This window comes from Aythya ferina (assembly GCF_964211825.1).
Source record: "Aythya ferina genome assembly, chromosome: 16".
In the NCBI taxonomy this organism is placed as follows: domain Eukaryota; kingdom Metazoa; phylum Chordata; class Aves; order Anseriformes; family Anatidae; genus Aythya; species Aythya ferina.
Window position 1 is genome coordinate 11,898,009 of NC_140315.1, and position 9,928 is coordinate 11,907,936.

Genomic DNA, 9,928 nt, shown 5'->3' on the forward strand with positions numbered 1-9,928 from the left:
AAATGTGTGCAAAATCTTTCCAAAACAAGCCACGACCTTGTCTGGGAGCCAGATTTGTCTTGCCCAAAGAGATTTATGTCATTGCCTTAAAATGAACTAGGTCTGATATGCTGCTCCTTAATCACCAAGGTAACGAAACACCTCCAAAAGGTGAGGCTCTTTCTGGTCCTCAGCTGAACTTTGAACTTTGGGGGGCAAATAGGCCCAGATCCCCTTTCAAATCAGCAGCAGAGCAGATGAGGAGGTCTGCTTTTTGTCCTAGCGTGGCACAGGGCATCAGTGATGTCCCTTTGTTCCTTGCTTTTATTCTTTGCTCTGGGGGAGCAAAGCATGGACTTCAATTCCACAGCTTCCTCTGATGCGCCCCTTGTTGGTCTCTGTTGTGGTGTGTTAGCACCTCATGTTGAGCAGCTGAGCTGGGGGGCCACCAGCTTGGTGGGGTGAGGAAGTTCCAGGCTCCCTCCCCAGCCTTGGCTGGCACTTTTTAGCTGGTCCCAAATCTTTGCAGGCAGCTGCCTAGGTGGAATCAATTTTGATATCCCCAATATGCTAACTCCTGCTTGTAGAAAAAGAAAATAAATGCTTATGGGATCACTGAGGAACAAAGTGAGGGGCTAAGTTTGTTTTGATGCTGCCCCAATGATTTAATGTTAATACATGCAGTGAGATTGCTATTTATTTCTATTTGCACTTTACTGCTTCTCAGGTATTTATTACAGGCTCCGAGAGCTATCTCTAGCTGCTTTAAATAAATGAATCACGCGTTGTCTGTAGGATGCTCCCCAGGGTATGGAGCAAGCGAGGTACCATGTTCAGGTGGTGTAGGTCCCCGGGCAGCCTGCTGATTGATTTCTGCAGTCCTGGGGATGAGCAGCATCCCCACGCTGCCGGCCGGGGCAAATGACCTGTCAAACTCGATGCATTACCTGGCGGAAACGCAAACCACACGGATACAGAAGGCTGGGATGGTGCAGTCATCCGGGAAGGGCAAGCTTGCATTTGGAAGTGTGTTGTTTAGTTTCTCCCTGCAGGCTGAAAGTGAGAAGGTTTTCCTGTGGTTTCTGAAGTTCTGCAAATGCCTCTCTTGGTTTGGGCCTGACTTTCTTGGCTGGAGGAGAGTTAACGTGTAGCAGATACTGCACTGAGAAAACAGAAGCAGGTGAATTCCCCAAGGAGACAGTGTGCTTAAATGAAACCAACGGCTTAGTTGAGACAATTAAATGGGAAAGAGGAGTCATCTTCGTTCCTGGGAGTCTTCAGGATAGGTGCCCTTTGGGAAGGATGGTTTAGTGCGCTGTCTTGCATTAGGGCATCGGAGAAGGCTGTGGTTCACATGGCTGTAGGCAGGTTTTGTGCTAAAAACTGTTGTGTCCCACTATGAAAGAAGGAATTTTTGCTCACTGCTGTTCTTCCCTCGTTTCTTGGTCTTTGGTAACTAAAAGTGGTGACATATGGGAGCAGGAAAAACACTGCATGCTTCCCATCTCCTTCACTTACAATGTCATTTCTTTGTGAATGTTTGCAAGTAAAAATAGAAAAATAAAAGATGTTGAAGCAAACCCTAGATATGATCTGTAATTAGATTAAGACCCACAGTTATGGAATAATAAATTATCTAACTACCACGGTACAGCTTCACAACGCTTTTAAGATTGATTTTTGCCCAAGGCCCTGGGAAAGTGACTTCAACAAAACGTAAAGAGATTAAGTCTGATTATTAAGTGAAAATACTTTTTGATGCCCCTTCCAGACTCACAAGCAACTTTTAACAACCCTGTTAAAAAGTGATGCTCTGTGCAACTTTGGCAGCCGTTACATTGCGTGGAGCGTGGCTTGGATATGTGTGGATAGGCATTGGGGAAGCAGAAGTCTCTGGGGAGCTGGACTAGTCTTCTAAATCTGGGTGAGCTGTAGCACCAGTGGGTGCAAGCAGCCTGTTTGGGGCTGGAAGGGGACCAGGAGGCACGTGGATGGGTGGCTGGCTGGGTAGTGTTATTTCTTTTCAAGTAAGATTGACTTGAGCCAAAGGGCTTGCTCTTCAGATAGAGATAATGCCATTTTCATTAACGACCCATAACTCCAGTCCCTCTATTTTTTTTTTTTCCCATTATCTATTATTTTTATTCTGCTCTGAGAACAAGCAGACTGGCTGGTTTAGGACATGCTCACCATCCAGCCCCAGCCTAGACGCTGTGGTGGTTACATTTGTCAGGGTCTCACAGAATTCGTAACTCAGGGCTCTTTTACCTGTGCCCACAGCAGGAGTTAGCAAGTCCTGGACCTGGAAATGTGACATTGAGATGATTTTTTTTTTTTTAAACTTTCAGTCCTTCTAAATTAAAATGCATGTCCTGGTGTTTCAAGTACATGGACTCTCTGCAGTCCTGCCATTGTGTTACCTCTGTAACTCAGAAGTGATTTGCGGCATTGTTCATCTCCAGCCTGCTGCTCCTTTCAGGCTGAGCCATGCAGGGCCTGTGGCTCACTGTGAGATTTTGTTTCATCTCCCCCCTTTGTGGTGTCAATCAGCAGCACATTTGTCCCCAGCTGGTTGCTCTCCCAGCCCTTCCAAGGGACGGCTCCTGGTGCACAAAGGGGGAGCCCAAACCCTACAGGTCACTGCTTCGCTTCCCTCAGTCTCCATCCAGCTACTGCCTGGGCACCCGCTGTGAGGGCTTGGGTGCTGTGTGCAAGAAGATGAGCCCCTACTTGGGGTCTCACATTTTCTGGTGGCTTTGGGCAATAGAAATACATGCCTGGCTCATAGAAGTGTTAACAAGCAGTAATTAGACCATGTTTGTGAAGGGCTTTGAGAGCTTGGTGCTTTTATTTCTCACCTGCGGTGTAGTTAACAATCCATACACTTTTTTTCTTCACAGCACACTGCAAGCAACATTTAGAAAGGATTCACTATCTGCCACACAGGAGCATTTGGAAGCCATTATTATTAAATTAATCCAGATGGCTTGACAAGGCCATTGTGTAGTGCACTGGCCTCTTACCTCTGGACATGCAAGAACACTCAGTCTCATAAAAACACACATTGCTCCCCATCCATCTTCACTGTGAAACTCTTGGGTCTTGCTACTGTCCAAAGCAAGTCTGGCTCACAAGAGCAAGGGGAGCCAGCATGGGGCAAGACGTGGAGAAATGGTCCTGCCTTGGAGCTGTTAGCAAAACTCATCCCGATGTCCACACAGTGGTGACTTCCAGGGTCCTGCCTTGAACCCTGGGCTCTGGCCACCTGTGCGGTGTCTGACAGCTAAATGCAGCTCGTTAATTGCCTGTCAGCATTCATTATTTAAAGGAGGTGAGCAAAGCTCGGAATAGCTTCTTCATGGAAAATCAGTCAGTAGATGGAGCTTTAAATGTACAGCAGGTATCTGCGGGGGTTGGCAGATCTCTAGGAAGGCAAAGGGGCTTTGTTTGGCTGATGCTCGCTGCAGAGTCTGGCAGGTGCTTGTGGCTGAGCTGCACGCAGACTGTGTAGCACCTGGCAGCAGAGCGTGCGGGAGGGGATGTGGTTTTCCTGCTGGGCCAGGGCTGTTCTCCCGATCTGTAGTACTTAAATCATGGCCAAGGAGTCAGCAGAGCCAGCTGAGAACAAATTTTTATCTGTGTGTTATTTCACATTGGCAAAAGTGACTTTTACCACCCTGCACACCCACCTGAGCTTGAATGGCGCCTCTGGAACTCCCTGGCCTTTTCCAGCAGTTGGTAGCCCCAGCAATTCTGTGTCACCTCTGGATTTGGCCTCTCCAGTTGCAGCCCAGGAGACAAGCTTGGTGGTGGAGCACCATGGTGTCGCTGCCCTGCTGTGGTCACCGCTGCCAGACCTGAGAGAGGAGTTAATTTAAAATAAAGGCTGTGGCTAGGAGAGAGGGCAGTGGGCGATATCCCTCTGCAAATAGTTCCCAACGGTGTTGGCAAGTTTGTGGTGAGAGAGAGCACGTCATTCAGGGGTCTGTGATTCGGTGGTGTGGGATTTAGGTACAGTGGTGAGTACACGATGGGCTGGGGCAGTGAAGGCCCCGGGAGGAGTTTGAAGGCCTCGGTCTTACACTGGGTGTGGCATCTGCATGTGTGGAGCTGGAGCGGGTGTTTCTTTTTAAGCAATGCTGAGGTCAGGAAGGTGCTAGCAAGGTCCTATGTGCTGCCTCTTCCAGAGCTGGTGGTCTTCATGGCTTCTAAGGGCTGTCACAAGGTGGCAAAGCCAACGAGGAGGAGCGGGGCCCTGCTGCTGGCAGCGCTTGCTCGAGGCTGCTGTGAGCTGTCCCGGAGCCTCCTGCCTCGCTGCTGCCACGGCATGCGGGGGGAGGATGAATTGCTTTTTCTGTGAGTATTAAATATTTTATTTGGTGACCTTCCTCTAATCGGATGCTTTATCTCAACCACATATTAAAAGAAAAGTAATAAAAAAAGGATTTTAATAAACGTAACCTCCTTAAATTGTGTAATTGTCACTTTCCTAGGACATTAGGGAAGCTGTAAGGGGGAAAAAATATGTACAGAGCAGTTTTTGGTGCATTGATAATTTATTATCTAATAATCTCTTCTCTTTCTTGCTATTCCCAGTTTTCTCATTACGGGTACATAGCAGAACACCCTGTTGCTAGCAGCGGGTTGCCGTGCTCCTGCCGAGCCAGATCTGCTCTGTGCCGGTGTCAGGTGATGTCCAGCCTTCCTCCCCTGCAAGCCGTGAGCAGCTTTTCTGAGACAGAAAAGGCAGCAGGAGGCTCAGCCCTGCACCCGTGGGAGCCTCCCTGGAGGAGCACAGGTTGCCTCCCATGCTCTTGGGTTAAGATGCTCTCAGGACCATGCGTGGTGGGGACTGGCCATCGTGTGCAGTGATGTGTACAGGGACATTTTCCCTTCCTGCGGCTGTTCCTTGCAGAAAGGTTTTGCGGGTGATTTGCAGCCTTGGGAGGAGGAGAGGAGCACTCCAAATACAGACCAGGTCAATCTGCACCTCTGCGTACAGTCAAAGCCTGCGGGGTCACGGGAAAGGCAAAGTTCGACAAAAATCACCTGGGCTACATCCTAGTGTCCTGGGACCTTGGGTGTGCTGAAAGGAAGCACATCTTGGACTTTGAAAGAAGTTGTGATTCAGGGGGTGTAGCACACCCCACGTGGATGTCACTGTACAGAGGGCAACTAAGTGTGGAAGCTCTATCTGGCTCTTCATTTGTCCTGTTCCTTTCGCCAGCACCCCTATCTGGGCATAAGCAAGGTGGAAAAATGTACCAGAGCAGCTCCAAGTGTGGTTAGGCTCTGATCCTGAGCTGCCAGCGGGCAGGACTGTCCCTATATGTGATGGGTGTGCATATCCTCAGGAATGCACCACATGCTGGTGGGTTCTGGGAAGTTGCTAAGCTAGTTAAGGCTTGGGTCTGGATCTGCCCCTGTGGACCCCCTGTTTCTCCCAAGGAACCTGTCCCAGATGAGACATCTTTCAGTTTAAGGTGACTAATCTGAATGATAATGATGTGAGTTTGTCTTCACTGTGTCGACCATTGCACAGTTACATGGAGGGCATGACATGCCTGCTTGGAGAGCTCATGGAAACCCCAAGCACAGGCTGGGCATCTGCTGCAAAAAGCTCGTGCTTTGGGGGAGACAGAACCTGAGATAGCCAGGAATAGCAGGATCCTGGAGGGGACAAGGCAACGCTTTTCCTTTCTCACTGCTGGCTCCTGGAACTGCCTGGATGAAGCTGGAATAAAAGTGACCTGCCTTGGTCTTCACAAGGATGTGGGTTTACCAAGTTGGCTTTCAAAATGTAAAAATGTGTCTGGTTTTGGAGTGAAGAGGTAGCTCCAAGACAGGTGATATGATGGGAAACAGAGGTGCGGCTTGCAGATTTGACTTCTCTTGCTAGCTCCCCATATTTTAAAATGGAGAAGTCTCTCCTTTTACAGTTTACCTTCATATGAGGATTTGTGTGACAGCTTTACCTACCCCAGAGAGCTTCTCCCAGAGTTAAATACATGCAGCGAGTCACTTCTAGATCAGAAGGTTATTAATGAAGAGTGAGCATGGGTCAGATAGCTGATGCCTGCTGCAATTTGCTATTATTTACTGCATTTGGGAACTTACATGAAAGTTTTACCATCGTTAAGCTTTGGGCTGGTCAGATTGATGGATATGATTTGATTGAAATTGTGTAGAGGGTGATTACAATAAGGAGCTAGGAAATTAAATGAAAATGCTACTGGTTAGGAACAAAATGCAAATGATTTGCTTCTGTTCTTCAAAGCTTTATGCAGGCTGATTTGCATCAGCATTGCCAGGGAAGGGCATGGTGCACAGGAAACAGAAGATTATATGTGCTGAAGGCAGATAAATGTGCTGCGGCTATGAGTTATCGAGCAGGAGCTCAGCTTTGACTGCCAGGCAGGCAGATATTACTCTTCAGAGAGCAGAGCCCGATAGCTGTGCCTATCAAAGAGGAACGCAGGCTGGTGCAGGGGCTGGTGGGGGAACTGGGGGACCTGGGTTTTGGCTGTACCCTGCTCTGTGGTCACCAAGTGCCCCATCCTCCCCCAGTGCCTGTGAGCAGCCTGCAGGACTCGGTGAGCTGCTGGTGCTGGTGGCAGCCCCTTGGCTGGTCCTGAGGGACTGCAACCTGGCCCACACCCCTGCAAGCACTGGGCTGGTGGATAAAAGCTCAAGGAGCCTTTAGATCAGGTTGTATTGATTCAAAGTAGCCACTGTCTATGTTTTCTGAGCAATGTTCAGGAATTGAGGTGAAGCGTGGCTGTGATTTGGTTATCCTGCTGTAGTCCTGAGATAGGAGTTAAATTAAAATAAAGTCCTTTTATTAAAATCTCTGGATTTCAGGTGAGCAGAGGTGTGCTGAAAGATGTGCCTAGCTCCAGCCTCAGGCTGACTTCTCAAAGTGGTTCTCAGTTTGGGACAACCCCCTGGAGGTGCACAAAGGTGTGAGCTGGTGAGGACAGAGGTGTCCCAGCCCAGAGATGTCCCATTGCCCTGGCCACAGGGATGACCAAGTGACAGGGTCTGGGCGTGCAAGCTGCTGGGGCTTTGTGGGGGTTTATTTAGGAGTTATGCCTTAAACACACTGCAGGCAGCCTGCCTGATAGCTAGGGAAAGGGTTGTCGTGGGGATCTGCTTTGGTTTGAAGGCACAAGTGGATCAGTGGCCAAGTTCAGACCCAGACCTAAATTCAACTGTGGGGTGAAAGGACTTGGACCTTATCACTGCCCAGCCTGCCACAGAAATTGCTGCCTCTGCCCCTGCCCTGCTCTCCCCTCCATTCTTGTGATTTTAAAGTATGAACAGCTTATTATTCATGAGAAGCTGGGATGTCTCTCCCCACCAACAAATGGGATGCTGATAAAAGAGTCAATAAGGCTAATGTTGTTTTCAGTCACTAAATTTGACTTGAAGCTGGCCTAGGAAAAAAGGAATTCATCTCTGAATACATTAGTTGATAACTGACAGGAAAATATTGCAAACGATGTAGTTGGTGTGTATGGCCTGGCTGGGCACCTCACTGTGGGGTTGGGTGAGCATTGGCCCCGCGGCCACGTAAGGGAAGTCTTGGGCTGGCAGAGCCACCCTGCAGCTGGTCTGGAGCAGGGAAAGAAGTCTCCTGGAGGAGTCAGTGAGAATGACAGCTAGAAAAGGTAACAGATAATATTGGCAGACAGGAGAGCAATGGAGTAGGGAGAGGAGGAATAATCCATGAGGCAGCTCGTGATGGAGACAGCGGGTCTCGGGGGATGGATCAGCCTGTGTGGGCTGGATCAGCTCCTTGCCAGAAGGACCCTTTATTGAGCTTAAGACTTACAGTTACAGCTTTCTTTGGACCCTGGCCCCATCTGCAGCCAGGAGGCCAGCAGAGCAGTAAGGTTCAGAACAGACCTGGAGACTTCAGCTCGGATTTTCGCTCACTCCAGTAAGGGTTTGGTGAGCTGGCTCGGTTTCCCAGAGGAAAGACATGATGCGTCTCCCTCCCTTTAACCCACCTGCTTTGCATGCTAGGGCTATCGGAAGCCCTGAGACTTCTCCAGAGAGCCCCAAGGGAGAGGTAGGATGGGCTGCGTGCCCTGCCTCATGGACCAGGGCACGCGCTCGCTCCTGTTCCTGCTGGCTGGATTCCCACCACATGCATTCCCTGTGGCTGCTGATTTCTTCTCCGAGCTGTGTCCCCTGGATCCAAAATGAAAGCAGTGTAATTGGATGCACCACCATAGTGGCCAATGACAAAAAGCGTTTTTCTGAAAGCATTTTTCCCCCCTGTTGCTGAAAGATTACATCTGATGTTATAAACCAGCATCGCTCCCAGTTGGTACCACCGCCAAGTAATTTACCCTTCTGGAAAAGCTTCTTGTTATTGCAGCATGTTCACTGCAGCCATCTAGGTGAAATTATTTCTTTCAAGATAGGAAAAAAAAAAAAAAGACAGGATTTTTGTCTTGTATTGCCCAATATATAAAAACCCTTGGAGAAAAATGAGATATAGATCCAGACCAAGAGGGGTGAACACCCGTTGCTACGTTTGGCTTTTAAAATAAGAGAGAAGCCAGAGGAGCAGGGTGCTGGGGGCAGAGGCGTGCAGGCAGCCCAAAGGGATGCTGACCCTCCTCAGAAGGAGCCTACGTCAAGAAACCCTGAATTATGCGATGCCAAGTAGGATTAGTGTAGGATTTATTCCTGACCACAGGTGGGTATTTCAGAGGAAAGAAACCAAAATATCATCAAAGTTGCCTCAAAGGTTTGGTGAATGAATGTTTGTAGGAGAGGGGAGGTGTGATCTGATTGCATCTGATTGTCCTTAATTTCACCTTGCTTCACGCAAAGAGGAAACTTTTCTCTTTCCCCAGACTCTTGTGCTTACTTTCTCTGGCTCTGCTTTTCCCCTGGGGACCTGGAAGTGATGTGAGATGTTTGTAGGAGGTGTCTGGCCGTGCCTACCCAATGCTCAAAAACCTGATGCTGCCCTGGGTTCTGCTTTGGGGGCAGCAACCCAAAAGCAGCCCGGTGCTCAGCACCTGCTGCTGTATATGGACCAAGGCTGGGGGTGTCCTGTGTATCTGCACTGGTGCTGAAGTCCCCTAAATCTGGGAGTCCTCCAGGACAGGGCAGATGGAGCCAGGGTACTGGGGCCAGATTCAGAGGAGTGCAAGACCCAATGTCGATCCATATCAGGGTGCAAACTGGAAAGGCTTCTCTGGTGCAGAGCTGCTGAGGTCCCAACATCTCCTCTGCTTCCCTCTGGTTTGGGGTTGCTGCACCCTCATGGCGCTGATTTCAGCTCTGAGCCCCCAACCAGACCTTGCTGCTCAGGGCTGCTGCCCCTGGAGCACCAGCATCGCCAGGCTGGCTGGGAGGTGTGTTGGTTGTGGGTTTTGTTTTGCTTTTGGTTTCGCTCTGCTTCCTTACCAGCAAGAACAAAGGCTGTGTGAATACTAAATGCAAGCGTGTCTGCCTGTCAGGCTGTTCTTGTCACCTTTTGAACAATTGGCCAATTCTAATGCGTTTTGACAGGCAAGAGCTCGGAAAGGTAATATATTTCTGAAAAGCTCTGTAAAAATAGCTGGACAGGTGCAGAGGCTCTTCCATGGGCTCAATAGAGAGAAAACCTGCAGCATGAACTCACATCTTCGGGGCTGACAAAAAATCTGCTTGGGGCTTTCCATGAGAAAGTAGGACTTGGTCGTGCTGCTGGCCATGCAGGACCATGGTAGTTACCTGAATTAAGGTGGATACTGACAGGCAAAAGAATCAAGAAGGGGCAAGACCACATTCACTGGGACAAGGAGGGAATAGTGGGAGTAAGTAATTTTAAAGGAAAATGAATGTCTTGCAGTTCTTTAACCCTTCCCATTCAAAGGACTCTGCGTACCTGTTGTAGGAAGCTGCTGGGTATCTCGGTCACCTCTATACAAGTGCAGAAATGGAG

At 49.1% G+C, this 9,928-nt stretch overlaps 1 long non-coding RNA gene across 2 annotated transcripts in view; it reads left to right on the forward strand.

The window, feature by feature from the left end:
- Nucleotides 1–9,928, forward strand: part of LOC311445675 — a 36,214-nt gene extending 26,286 nt beyond the window's left edge. Inside the window, exons 2-3 of one of the 2 annotated variants that reach the window (XR_014698575.1) lie at nucleotides 4,167–4,335; nucleotides 9,860–9,928. This is a non-coding gene — a long non-coding RNA (uncharacterized lncRNA). Of the gene's footprint in view, nucleotides 1–4,166; nucleotides 4,336–4,575; nucleotides 5,442–9,859 lie in introns of those variants that run through there. The other variant, XR_014698576.1, reaches the window with a different exon arrangement.